Raw genomic sequence first — 16429 nt, forward strand, 5'->3', positions numbered from 1 at the left:
GTTTCTAAGTTTGCCGAAAAAATTAGGTATACTTTTTATCTCAGTGTGGTCTCCCAATTAAATCAACATCGTCGACGTCGTCATCATTATTTGATTATTTTAAGATAATTTATAATATAATATATATAATATATTCACTGTAGTAAGAATCACGTAACAGTTTATTGAAAGGAAAAAATGTTATTATTATGTATAAAAAAATTGTCTTCTAAAAAATTAAATAAAACAGGCAATCTATTTTAATGAAGAAAAAAAGCAATTTACATTATTAAATAAACAATTTAATGTAAGATTTACTCGTGGTAGTAGGTCTGTATATTATGATTTATTATCTTCATTACTATCATAAGAAATTTATTCTATAAACGTCCAATATGATGGCAGAGTGTGTATTTTACCGACGGCAATCTCAAATACAATTTTTTTTCAAGTCTTATTAAATGCTGTGCCTAACAAATAACTGTTATTTTATTTTATTCATTAATATTTTATATTGGGATCGTACTTATTAATATTTACCGTTAATATTATGTATTACTAGAATTTAAGCATTGGATTCATTATTTAATTACATTATGGAAAATAATATGGTACCTATGATATTTATCTTGATAATTTGTTAACGTTTAAAATATTATCATTTTCATTAATTAATCAATTAATTTAAAATTACTTTTAATATTGAGTTGGGTGCATCAAGTAACTTTCATTTACATAAAAACATTCAAATACCTAGTGATTATATATATATATATATTGTTTGTGTGAGTTTTTGGTATAATATTTGATGTAATAATATTTTGTTCAAATATTATGCTTCTTTCAAAGATGGTAGCATGTATGAAATATATTAATCGATTTATTTAAAACCACAAAGGTATAAATGTTCAGGTATTATTTTTAATAAAAAAAATAAAATAAAAGTGAAAGAAATGTTCACTCTTGTGTAAATACGAAAATATGATGGGTTTAATCAGTAATTTTGTTATTGAAATAGTATGAAACAAATTGGAAGTGTTCAGTGGATTGGATTTTATTAATTTTAATTTTCCTTTGATTTAACTTAGTATATCAACAATATTATAAAATATATGTATGTACGTATGGTTATATAAAATAAAATAATAATACTAAAATTATCTAGCTATTTAAGAAAATCACATAATATATAGGAAAAGGACTATGACACTATGTTTAAAAAAACAACCGTAGCATTGTAGGACATAGGTATACAACTGTATACATAGGTATCGTATATAATTACAAAATAAATAAGCAATTAAATATGTTTTAGTAAAAAAGTGTTATTTATGTTATTTTTCTATAATTATTTTCAAATGAAATATTGACTAATGCTTCTTTACTGTACAAAAAAACCGTGGTCGATTTTGGAACTTGCATAGATAAAAAGCATTTTTAGCTTATTTTTATCTTCATATAATTTGAACTACATAGATACAATATTATAATTATCTAAACATTCTAAACATAATATTTATTCAGATATTTTATTATTATCGTTTTAAAAAGTTAAAATATGAAAATTAAAATGATCTATATTATATAACATAATTTTGTTCATATTAAGTAAAAAGTGAACAAGACTCGTGAAAGTTTAAAATTAATAATAACAGTACCAAACATTAGGAATTATATTAACTTGATACTATAGAAATAAAGGGACTACTATCAACACGATAACGTGTTGTCATCACAAAGTTCATAACAGCGATTCTCACTTTAGGTAATGAAACTCAGTGCTTTGTAGTCAGTAATCAGGAATTATTAATACCTGCACCTCTCAAGAACAAAAATAAGATTTAACAATGAATAGATATTATATAAATAATTTCCTATCAGTGGCACATATCAATTTAAATATTAATAATCAAGGCTGTAAATTTAATGCACTTAAAAACTATTAAATATGCATGTATATATGCACTAAAAACTGACAAAATATGTTTAAAAAATAAATATGCTCTCATTTTTCAAAAATATGCGAAAAAACTATTAAAATTTAACTTGTATTCTAATTTCTTATTAATTTTAGTTTAAAATGTTTAAATATTAGTAATAATAAAAATATTATGAACCTAACATTATCGTCTATATTATTAAAATAAAAAAAAATTCTTTTTATAAATTATAATCCATAATAAACTAATCAGTAGCGAGTTTATTTGTCTTCTAGGGGAGGGGGGATATCTTTTTGGTTAATATATTCTACTTTTAACTCTTTACCCACTTAGGCCAATACAGAGGAAAAACATGTAGCCAAATAGAAATCAATTCTAAAATAAATAGTTATATTAAACAATTAAAAACAAATTTAAATGCTTGTCTACAATACAAAATCTAGTTTACTTTTCTTCGTCAATATATTTTATCCTTTGTGAACATAAAGTAGTGCCAGCCTTACAAGTCTATATCTTGACCCATTTTTGACCACTACCATAAACACTCTGAACTCTATACTGATTTCCGAAAGAAATTATTATTTATGGGCAGTTATGATGTCTAGACTCCAGGGGGAGAGGCATGCCCCCCCCCCCCCCAAAAAAAAAAAAAAAAAATAAAACGCAGAGCCTGAAATTGATATCAATTGTTAATATTATATTATTATGTAGTAAAGAAAAGAAAAAATGATTTGTCAATGTATGTAAGAAAATTTTAATACAACTGATTTACCCAAACAGCGAGATATTACAAATAATTAAATGCCCTGATAGTTATAAACTGTAATATTGATTTATTTCTATTATTTAATTTTATAATATCGTATGCTATCTTATAATATAGAATAGATATGTGATATTCTACAGATTAAAATTTAAACTGTCGTGTGAAACAGACAGTGTTATAATATTATGATAATTATTTTAATTGCATAAGCTGGTTTAATATACAGTTGATTTGAAAATACATGCAAATAAACTTTGACCATTAAAAACTATTATACTTCAGCTATAAGTTATCTTAATCGACATAAAATTGTTACTTTCTGGTAAATGGATTAGCGTGGTTATTTGACAAATTATTGTATGTACTAGGTAGGTATACAGTGCGCGATTATAATTATTACTGTGCAGTAGTCGTTATGGGTTTTGCGTATAGAGGTAATAATATCTAATAAATAATTGATTTGAGATAATTTTGATGAAATCGAATTGCCAGTAATGAACTTTCGGCGGTACACATACTATTGTTATCGTCATTATTATATTTTACCGCGGCTTTAAATTGGTAAAACTCGTGAAATTAGAAAACAGAAAACTTTTTCCGTGCATCGAGAAATCGGATAACCACGTTAAATTATATACACAAATTATGTTTACTAATCGTGTATTCGTGTTATTTTTTTTATAATAGTTCACGTGGCATAAAGTTCGGTCGACTATCGATTGGTTCGAAAATTCCAAAACGCCGAAATTATTCAAAGGCTTCCATATCCAATGGGCGGCACACTAATTAATAGCCGCGCGTTTTCGGCGTGCCATATAAAGTAAGTTATGATAAGTCAAAACAATTAATAGTACGATATTATTATAACCATCATATCAGGGTTTATAGTACACGACGGACGACGCGTCGCAGAAATCTCCGTACCCCACCACAACCCCTCACACCACGGTCACTCGGCGAATTTTTTCGACGAAAAATATTCTCTATAATATACTATTTCAACAGATAAAACATAAGCATACAAACCGGATATTGTGTATAATGACGATAGTGTCGTCGACGAAACGAGCGTGTTATTATAACGACGACGATAATGTTCGGTTTAATGTACAATACGTTCGCGGTTATACACGGCAATACATCGACAACGATTTTTTTTTTAATTTAGATCACTCGAACGCGAACGGACACGCACACTGCGGACGAAGGAAGAGACGGCGACGAACTCGGTCTCGGACGGCCTAGACGGCGAACGGATAGGCGAACAACTGAAAAGCACATGGAAAGCGTCGCCGAGCGCTCGCTCCGATGTGATGTTATTATTATTATTATTATTATCGTCGCGCGCTCCGACGGCTGTGCGCGGCCAAATGGTCTGCGGCGGAGGGCGACGGAGGACAGGTATTATATTATATCCAGAGGCCCAGAAACCTCCGTCGTCGGCTATTTGCGCACGTCCTAAAGTTCCACTTGCGGGACACCTGCTTTTCCCGTAGTGATAATAATAATAATATATGCGCGTTGACGGCGATGACGTTCCGAAGTTGTCATTGGATAATAATATCACACTCGGCTTTTCTTTCCGCGGTCGTCGTAAAATCCTCTATTTTTACGGAATCTCTGACGTATACAAACGATACGGAGGACCGCATATTTATACATTATGTAGTTATGTTGTAGTAATGTTATTGTTACGATTTTAATAATAAAAAAAAAGAAGCCGATTCCTCCTTGTAACACCGAAATAAATAATTCTAGAAGATATATGTTATACGTACGTATATCTGGTATCTAAATCATATTATTGTAATAATATAATAATATGACATAATAGTAAAAGATGTTTTCCTTATTTATGTCGTCAAATATAATTGAAAATATATTTTTTGACGTCAAATGAATATAATTATTTAGTCGCAAATAAATTGTCAAATTAATATTGTATAGAAAATAATAATGAATAAAATATAAGACATAGTTAATCAATAATTATAATATATTATATTTTAACATAATATAAAGCTTAAATTTACAAAATCAATAACACTGTAGTATTTAAGTTACAATTAGTTGTAGTATTATTAGAATTCAAGTATGGTTAAAGTTTATAAGTGCAACTATTTTGGGGCAAACTAAACCAAAAATTGTCAACTTGAAAACCCCACATATGATCCATCCCCCCTAAAAAAAAACAACCAAACACACCATTTGACATTTAGACTCTGCACAAAACAAAGATTGTCATAAATTATACAATTATGTTTTAATTTTATGACTATCATGAACCAAGTAGGCACAAGATCGTAGAAATGGTCCACCCAAAATTGCTTACACCCATCATTATTATTATACAACCAATTTTTTTTATAAATAATATTAGTTTTTAACCTTTACGTTAAAATACCAAAAAAAAAGATTTTATAGTTAACTATTTTTTTTCTGGGCCAAGAGGCTAAATATTAGCCAAGTGCCGGATTTCCACGTAAACAGGTCTCAAATTTATTTTATCACAATGTTTTAAATTTTTGGTATCTCGAAAATCTGGTCACCCGCATTATTGCATCGTACATAAACACAAGACCTGTTGACGGAAATAGTTTGTTGAAAACCAATAACAGAAAAAGCACACAAATAATATAATATTATGTAAGTGCTCATTTTTTCTTTGTAAATTAAATTGATTTCATCGTAACTATGTGCCACTTTCAATATTTTTTATTATTTTTTTATTTTTGTAAGAAATATAGAATCTGTATTATATAACACAATAAACATATGGGTTCAGAGTACAAAAGAACATAATTTATTTTGATGAAAGAAGCCATTCATTGATGATACATACAATTTAGCAACTTTTTTTTTATATTAGTCTTGTAAAAGATCCCGACACCATATTTTATGCTTCAAACGTTTTGGTAGATTACCAAGTATTGAAATAGAGGCTAAACATTATATAAAAGGTCTTGTAACTTGTAAGTGAAGCTAAACGATTATGAAACCTGTTAAAAAAGGTTCTTCGTTTATTTTTTTTAGTTATGAAATCATGCGTAATGTACCTATAGTTAGATACATTAGGAGAGAGAGCATTCATTAGTGTCCTGACAGTGGCGGATTAAGCTATTTGCCGCTTACAAGCAGGGCATTTGCCGCCGTCTCAAATTATAATATAATATATTTTATTTTTAAGTGCGATAAATTTTCCGCTCCAATCACCTGATTACTTTGCCTTTAGGGAAACCCGACGCTGTGTCCTGAGTCTAATGTTTTGGAAAGTTTGTATTTTATTTAGATTTTACTTTTTAGTATTGCTCCATAACTGAAAACAATAACAAGTTCACATAGGTTTAAGGAGAGTTGTATACATTAAAAAATTAATTTTCATTGAGATTTATTTATTATTGTAAAGTAAAGTTTTTAATATACGTAGACAATTGTGTCATTTTGTAAACCAACTTTTTATAATGATTGAGGTGGTGGTTTTGTAGATTAGTTGAAACAATGAGTGGATTCAAGTTAATGGTCATTATTATCTTATTATCAGCGTAATTGATCATTATATTGTGTTAGCTGTAGTTGGTTGATTGAAAATAAGTCAAGAGGCTTATTTGGTTTTGGGACTAGAATAACTGTTGAGAATTCCCAGATGAGTGGAAGAGTAGAAAAGTAGAAGAAACAGAGTATGGTAATAAATATGTGAGAGAGATGTAGGATGGCTCTTTTTGGAAGAAATCTGGCAACTTCTGCCACGATAACATCATAACTAGGTGATTATTTAATGAATATTTTTGAACACCTAACGTATTTCATATTATTGGGAGCAAAATATTTGATTGGTGGACTAAATTATCAATGTGTACAATGTCCGAACGAGGTTGAAATATTTTGTTGTGAGGAATTCGAAAAGTTCAGTTTTCTTTGAATCAATTAATGCAAAACTGTCATCCAGAACTGATCTATTTCAATATCGAACAAATACCGTAGCCAATAATATTATTAGAAATATAATTATAGTATATATTTCACCGTTATATATGTTTAAATAAATAGTCTAAAATTCTTACATAATACCGGAAATACATATATGCATTATTGTATTATTTTCCGTTTTGAATATTCTAGGCTATTCAACTTGACATGGTATAATAATTTGTGTAATTATTATTATTTATTATTATAATATTTAGATTTTTAAGTAGAAACATTTAGGTAAATATTTATATTTCGTCAAGATATAATGATATTATAGTATTATACTATTATACACCGTAAGTCTTAGACGATGAGATAAACAGTTAATATTTTATAATAAAAGTTTAATATTTAAGTTATACACTTATACTTTTCAAATGTAGATTCACTGAATTAAAATCTAATAACACCAACCAGAGAAAATTATAATACCTACTTTTGTTACACATAAATCAATTTACTAATGAAATTCGGGTGTGGTTATTGATAAGGCTTGATAAAATATCAATATCAATATTTATTATTTTTTACGAAGATATGATTACCAAATATTTGTATAGCCCCTAAATGACTCGACTAAAATGTACGTGAAAGATTTACACCATTAATATTATACTTAATATGTTCCAAATTGTATTATTATACATACTAAAGCAACGATTCATTGTATAATTACTTCCGGAACACCGCAATGGACATGTGATTAATTACTGTACAATTTTTTTTTGTTTTGCTAATTTAGATACCTTGGATTTCATATGCCCAACACGCGTCGTAGTACCACCATAGATTAGTAACACTATAATGGTATACTTCTTTACTAGTGGTACTGCAAAATAACAATGTATTTTGTTAAATTATATAAAAAAAATATTAATACGGTTCACAGTGATCTTAAATATGCTCAGATAACAATTTTTTTTTTTTTTAAACATTGATTTTTATTTGTTTATTATTATTTCGTGGTTAATAGTATTGCTTCCTTTATTAATACAACATAACAAAAATACAAACTCATTTCAATATCATAATTTCAAATGAAAAACCGTGTACGAAATATAGAACAGTATATCTACTATACTTACTAGGACAGTGGTGGCTACCATTCTCGTTTCGTTTATAGCATATTGCGGTATAGCATAATATAATATTATTATTACTTCAATGTAACCTTATCACTTATAATTATAAAGTTATAACTTAAAAGTAATAAGCAATGATAAATTATCAGAGCACTCAAGGTCACCATTGTAGCGTGTAACATGCCGTATTAATATTATTACACTGGTTTCCAGTATTTTCAGCCAACGATGTTTCATTAACACAATGCGTCTGTTCGTAATTTCACAAAAAAAAAAAAAAAATAATAATCAATTAATTGTTTCTAAGAAAACAGTACAGGCTATGGATAATCCTTGTGTGTTCTTGGAATTTACATTGAATAAGACATAATGCCTGAATGTTTTTAAATTTCTAATAGAACGTTAATAATGAAAAGTAAACAATGCATCTATAATGAAATAAAAATAGATATTATAGAAATTACATTATTCACGTAACTACGAATAATGTACTTAACTAGCATTGTGTTTTTATATAAATATCGTGAAATATAAAGTTATATTTAAAACTAATTTACATAAATATAGTTTGCTTGAATTAATCATATGAGAAATACTCAAATACATCAGCTATGTTTTTATATATTTAAAATTAAATTATATAATGTTACCTATCTATATAAATAAAAAATAAAAATCCATAGTAATAAATATTAAAGAATTTATAAAGATTAATAGGCACATCACATAAAAATACTACTTATTTCTGTTGTCAGTATTTCATTATATTTTTATTTCCACATTTTTATATTAGATACTAATTGTAATTATTATAATTATTGTATTTTAAAGTATTTTTGTTTTTATTCTGATCATCCTCAATAATTATGGTAATTTTTAAAAATATACATTACCTATTATTTATTGGAATTAAAAAAAAATAACACAATTTTAACTTTCTTAAGCATCAGGTATCAATTCAAATCAAACAATTTTCACAGCGATAATTTTTATATATTGAAATTTGAAATACATGTATCTTCGAGATATAACGTACCTATACAATACTATCAGTAAGGTAATTATGACAATGCACCTTGAGATAAAATAACGTATGAAATTTGCTGAATACAAGTACTTCAATTTCATATTATTTGGCATTCGATATATCATAATATTCCAGTTATAATTCAACATACCCATAATACATATACTACTTCTATTGTAATGGATAAACCATCGCTTTTGAGATTCATCAGAGTTCTATTGGTTTTAAGTTTCTTGTACTTATTTCAGAAATGAATATAAGTTAATCGTATTGTTGAGAATCAGTTAATTATTTAAGTTACAGTTCAAATATTATCCTCCGTAACGAACGTAACATTATAATTTATAGTGGCACGATGATTTCGTCAGTGATTATCAGCCAGAAATTAATTTTTAAATGAATTTTATACAAGCAATAAACATCTTAAACTTATAAATATTGAATATTTTACAAAAAGGATAAAATAAGTTTTATAGATATTCATATTTTTCGTCTTTAATTTTCAAAATTAGTGGTTGTATGTTAAAGTTAAATCGTATTTATTTTAAATTAATAAATAAATTTTAATTAATATTTTTTAATACACAAAATTTGTGCGCTGACATTCTCTTGACATTCGGCGACATCTAAATGTGATGTATTTTTTTAATAAATAAAATATATATTTATTTTAACACCAGAGGATAATATTTAAAATTCATAGTTATTTTTTCGTTATCTTTATGTTGTTTTAACATACATAATGAAATATATTACCTTATACATATTTTTAAACACAAGGTTGCGTCTTGTCTTAATACTTAACACTTAGAAATATTTCAGTATGTATGCATACTTTGATCATTTTAAAATAATCTTTATTGAATAGCCAATCAGAATATGTAATACAAAGGGCGTACTCTTTCATCTCTAACAATAGATTAGACCATATAGATTTAACTAAGTCGTGCAAAAATGGTTAACTATAGTCGCAATAAATATATATTATTAGGTGATTCTGGGAAAATGTTACTATGATATAATCTATATAATCTATTCATATTTATTTTATTTTCAAAAACTAAAAATCATCATATTATTATACAAATATAGTGTACAAATAACTAAATAAGGGATGTATTTTACTCTCGGGAAATCAAAACCTTAATCAGATCACATAAAATTTGATTAAAACCAAAATAAACCCTTTAATAATGTCCATATTATCCATAAAATATAAAACCAAATTTTTTCAAAATAGTAAGCGTATATTTATGATTTTTTTATTTTGTAAATCAACGGGTTTGAAAAACACCCTTTTTAAATTGTTTATGGCATTTATTTGAACGATATCTATTATACTATCAAACAATTCTTACTTGCGTTGTACAAATATTTTTTTTTTAAATAGTAAGCAATATTCTATGCAAATACCTACTGAATACCTCAATTTTTTAAAATCTTAATAATGCTTATAATATGTCATCGGTACATCGAGAAATTATATCTATATCATATTTTAACCTGTTAATAAAATAAAAATAACAAATAACCAACCGAATATGCATATACCTGTTAATGACTAACATTTTTTTATGAACAATAATTATACGATAATAATTGTATTAATTTAATATTTAAATCTATAATAATTGTATAGTGGCCTATTGATGACCTACGATTTAATAATTTGTTTTCCTAATTTATAATACTTTCAATGACCACATACAGTTGAAATTATCATTAAATATTTTTATTAGCATTTTCCCGACAGGGTAAAATTATCAAAATATTTCAATCTGTTTTGTGCTATTCGTGAACATTTGAAATTATCGATTTCTTTAGTTTTTTTTATTGGAATTAAAAAAAAATGTTAAACGTAAATTCACATTATTTTATGATTGTTTGAAGTTTAAATGCTGATAGAATTTGATATTCAAGTGTAAAATATAACCATTTATCATTAAACAATGTTTATTATCGTATTTTGTTGTAATCCAAATAATATTAACCATTGAAATTTGGAACAATCCTATAGGTACTTGAATTATTAATTTTAAAATTGTGTATGAAACTCATTCGATCAGGCCATCAGCCTCTATATTATATTATTATCAAACAATTCGTATTTATCCTGCAGTATGTGCATTTTTTTCTTTAAATAGTAAGCTGCAATGTTCGATTCATGTACGTCAAACTTTGAACTTATTATAACCTTCTTAAATCTCAATTATTCTTAAGAATACATTTTTACACATTTGAAATCAAATATACATACATATGTATTCAAATTTACTATAATTAGGTACCTACTTTTTTACGAAGAATAAGAACTGCGTATTAAGGCACAAAGATTATTTTAAACATAATTTAATTTTAGTACATTTATTTGTCAGTTCAGAAGAATAATAATATTGTGGTCACTAATCAATACATTATTATCTATAACGTATAATGGAATACACTGATTCAACTGTAATCTTAATTTTATTTTTTTAATGTAAGTGTATGTGCTGAAAAAAAAAACTAGGGCTAAGAATTTATATGCAGTAAAAAATTGTACGATTTGCATTTTATTTATCAAAATATGCAAAAGATGCAAAAACAATTTTTTTTTTAAATATTAGTTGATATTATTACATGCTATTATTAAATTATGTTTTTTTTAAATTTTCAAATGTAAACAACCGGCGATTAAATCGAAGATTTATATTAGCTGAAACCCATTTCCCCATCACACAATATTGTTGCCTGTTGGAGCATATTTAAATGACGTGATTTGTCCCGGATTTAAAGTAATATCTTTTTTTTCCTTTTCATATTAACCGTTTATAATGTAACACATTTTTAAAAACATTTTGAATTCCTTATTCTTCTTTAGTATTAAGTCTATTTTAGTTTAGATAGGTAGATAGTTTACGATAATTCGACAAATAAACCAATAATAGACGTTTATTAAATAAATACCATTTTAAATTAACAAGATTCTCAAAAAATGTATAAATATGAATATGTTTAAAATATGCAAAAACATGCAAAAAAAATTGTACTATTTAATCAAGAATAAGCCAAATTGTGGACATATCTGACAACCAATCAATTTGGACTTAAGGAAAAAAAACATGCAAATGCATAGAAATCCTAACCCCAATAACTATACTAATTTTATTAATTAATTCAATATAAACAAAAAAAAACATATATATTTTAAATTTTTCAATATTTTTTATATTGAATATTTCTAATAACCTAAACTCAGACGATATACGTGTAGATATACGCGAAAGATAATAAATATTATATCGTCATATGAAAAAAAATTGTTCGATAAACTTATATTATATTTTGAAAGCAGTTTGATAAAGTATGAAATGATATTTAATATGCAAGGCCAACACAAATAATTTATTTCAAAGTGTATCATTGAATAACAAATGTAAACATTTCAAAAAACCATAATGCACACGAGCACACGTAAGTTTTGAAATCTTGTATTATTATTGATATTTTTAAAAGAAATATTTAATGTCAAATGTTTGATAAACCGTTTAAATACATGTGTATGATTAAATAATAACGATAATATTATAGTAAACATATTTTGGAAAATAACAAAAAATACACTTTGTATATCGGTCTATATTATAAACTCAATAACAATGTTAGCATTGATAATTGATTTAATTTTCTCCTCTAATTTAACTAAATTTTAATTAACCAAATTTATACGGACAATAAAATACTCTCACAATTTTTTTTGTGCTTATACTGTTTTTATTATTATTTTTAATAATGATAACATACATGCTATATTAATTAAAAAATATTTTTTTAAATAACTATCCAAACGAATATATAGTAATAAACTAGATTCATTTAATTTAATACAATCTAAGTATTAAGTTGCATAATTTTTAGCATGTGGTTTTAATTGTTTTTTTCCCAGGTCATGCAAACTAAAACGAAACCAGCTATTGCAAACTTCAATAACTCGAAAATAAACAATATATATATATATATATAAAAATAAAAAATAAAAAGCAGCTAGTATACAAAACTACAGAAGCGTACAGATTAGTGGTATTATGCGATATTAAAGCAAACAACAATAATAATCCTTTTTATTTTAACACTATTTCTTCCACATGCGTATATTGTATGGGGTTATGTGAGTGTGGTATAACACCCCTCCCCCCATCCAAAACGTATGCAACAATATTTTTTAATTATGTATTTTATATTTATATTCACATTAGATCACAATATTTGTTTAATATTATAATTATTATTAACAGTTATTTTAACATTTTTATTCCTTGAAAAAAAAAATACCAAAAGCTTTTTTGATACATAATAGACTCGTAGTCTAAAGTTATGGTAAATAAAATTGTTACTTTTTATAAATGTATATTGTATGCCTCTTATACGTTCGCAACTTGCAAATCAATACCTATCGTAATAAACTGCATATAGATAGATAATAATATGCAATATATCAATGGCTTTAAAAACATAATAAAACGGCTATATTTAGTCAACTAAATGTAAACATAAAATCCAATATCATGCTAATAAAAAACAAATAATAATTTGTAAAAAAATTATGTAACATTATTTTAGGGTAAATTTGCTCATTTAATTAGATGTAGGAATACGTACATTCTATCCATTAAATTCAGATTTAAATTTAAAAACGTTATCTTGGAAAATTATATTCTATTAATATTTTATATTATATTTATACAATATATATATATATATATTATAAATACTTATATAATTGTAATTGTTTAATCGTATTAATTTAGATATTGGAAAATAAAAAAATTAAAATTAAATTATTTACTATTATTATTCATAACTCTATTCATATAAAACAAATTATTTATATAGTAGGTATTACCATAATGATATAGATATAGGTTGTCGAAAGAAATAAATCCATTTTTAAATTAAAATCTCTGAGTACAAAGCAACGAAAAACAATACTCAAAATATATATATATTACATACATAAGACACAATGACTCATGTTTACATATACGTTAACAGTTGAACAGCAGTAGCCGTGACTCGCATTTTGTAAACAATAAATATTTCAATAAATAAACCAATGGTTCAGTATTCGTATATCTTAAATAATATTTACTAAATATTAATTAAAACTAATGATATCAAAAATATTAATAGCTTATTATACTTGGCTCAAAATCATAAGTCCTTTCGTCTCTTTCTCGTAAACCAACGAGTGACGATTCAACTAAATTGATATATTGGTACTTAGTGAGTAATTTAATACCTAGTTTTAATTTTAATATTCTAAATTTATTTCCAATTAGAAATTTATTAAACCTATTCTGTGGTATAAATGTATAATTTTTGAATTCTTGAGAATATAACAATACAAATAGGGTTAAATTATTGTTCATTGAGGTTATTATGTAAAGTCACAATGCATAATAATATGTATTACTTAAATAGGTCTTTGATGTATATTCGTAGAACTGTTTTTGCTTTAAGTATGTTTCGTAATACCTATAGGGTAACAATGAAATGCTTATCGATGCACGGAAATCTATTATAATTTAAATATCAATTAGTATTTAGCTTAACAGTAGGGATGTGGGAGTCGTTCAATATGCACACGTTTTCGTTACCAATATCGAATTAATAATAATAATGTTCATTTTTTTTTTTAAATGTTTATTATTTTACTGTCCTATGCTCACCACAAAATATTTGTCACGCAATTTGAAAAAAAAAAACACAAACATATTTATATTTTAAATGAAATAAATACTAAACTGTCATTGACAAACATTGTCTGGTATTGCATAACAAAATTTCAGGACGCATTTCACGCTGTTGTGTTATCTGCAAGACCGTAGACGGTGGCTCCGATAATCCTAATCACCTACTGCTACAATGCCATCGATTAAAAATATTTCAAATAATAACGATAATGTTCAACATACAAATCACGTAAATAAACCTTTCGTTTCTAATTCAAATAAAAACAAACCTAAAAACTAAAAATATAATGTTTGATAATTAAGCAAATAATAATTGGCTCACTCGGAAAAATAAAATACATCACTCCAGCACACCTTCAAATTTAACATCTGAATCAGCATCACCTTGTCCACGAAATAAAAATAAAATAAAAATATTTACTACATCCTGCAATCGCTATGAACTATACTCGCTCAAGAAGAATCCGTTAAAAATTCACAATCTGATATTAATCTAATGAATATCGATACTATTGAAAATGAATCTATTAAACCACCTGTTAAAGGTGTGGACGATTTTCCGAAATTAAGCTTGGCCTCAACAGAAAATATTGGCGTTGATAACATTATGTGTAAAACTACAACTGATCACATAAAAATCTTATTCTATGTAACGAAATATATAAAGAAATAGAATTTAGTGTCAAATTTAAAACAACCGATGACATGGACCTAGCCAGGTACGTATACAAGGGGGGTGTTGGGGTTCAAGCCCCTCCAGAAATAATTTCGAGTAACGAGGAAAAAATAGTTTTATTACGTTGCGGCACAATTTTTATTGCTATATTTTGTAACCCCCCCCCCCCCCCCCCGCAAAATTTGATTTTGTATACGTGCCTGGACTTAGCTATCAACAATTTGACAAACATAATTGAAGCAGCTGCCTCGTTACTCGTTTGTCTCAAATAGTAAAGTTGTACTTCCCGTTACTAATTCACTCCTACTACTTCCAGCATAGATACTCACGAAAATTGTCGAAATGTGAAAAGCTAACCAGCTAACTTACTCTAACTCATCTCATTTTAAACTAATCATAAAGTATGATATCTTGGACTTTTTTAAATAAACTTGATTACTCGGTCGAAAAGATTGACAGTTTACTACTTACAAGGTCCTCATAAGTTTTTTAACTGGAAATAAAAATAAACTTTAGCGTAAATCCACGCTAATTTTATGTTTGAAGTTAAAATTATAATGAAATATGATATTTACACTTAATATAAGGTTGCTTATTTTTTTGTTGTCATCCAAACGATATTAATCGTGGAAATTTAAAACATTCCACTAATAATTCAATTTTTATTTTGTAAACACAATGATAAATAGGTATAAGAACTAATTTTAAATTTCTTGTTTCGCAGATTGGTTCCACAGTACAATGTACAACGGTATTGGTTATAAGAATAATAACTAATATTGTTATACATTTTATTGTATAAAATATGTTTTTGTCAAATATCATAACCTGAAATTGTATTAATAATATCAATACACATTTATAAATAATAAAATATCCACAGAAATACACTGACACGACAGTATTCGTTTATATACAATATTATTTTTCATTGGATTCAAATTTAGTATATTGTCCATTATATTTATTATTATAGTGACCAGGTACACACTACACACCAGAGCAACTTTCTCGATTATTTTTTCTATTGTTGTTTACATTAAGTCTTAAGCTAATAATATTATTGTATTTTGGGCTGTACATGCATTCGTTATAAATTTGATACTTACAGTGACCTGTAGTGTACAGACTTTGAGAGGATCAAATTTTCCATAAAAACAATAATATAGTTTTCTACTGGCACATTGCCACTACGAGTCGAATATCACTGACAATATAATATTGCTCGAATTCTAAGCAGAAAGTACAGTGTAGACAT

General features: G+C 26.1%; 1 protein-coding gene across 1 annotated transcript in view; it reads right to left on the minus strand.

Moving 5' to 3' along the window:
• Window positions 1–16429, minus strand: part of LOC132921822 (cAMP-specific 3',5'-cyclic phosphodiesterase) — a 622929-nt gene that overhangs the window by 507541 nt on the left and 98959 nt on the right. The window lies entirely within an intron of this gene.

The sequence above is a fragment of the Rhopalosiphum padi genome, chromosome 2 (assembly GCF_020882245.1).
Source record: "Rhopalosiphum padi isolate XX-2018 chromosome 2, ASM2088224v1, whole genome shotgun sequence".
Classification (NCBI taxonomy): Eukaryota; Metazoa; Arthropoda; class Insecta; order Hemiptera; family Aphididae; genus Rhopalosiphum; species Rhopalosiphum padi.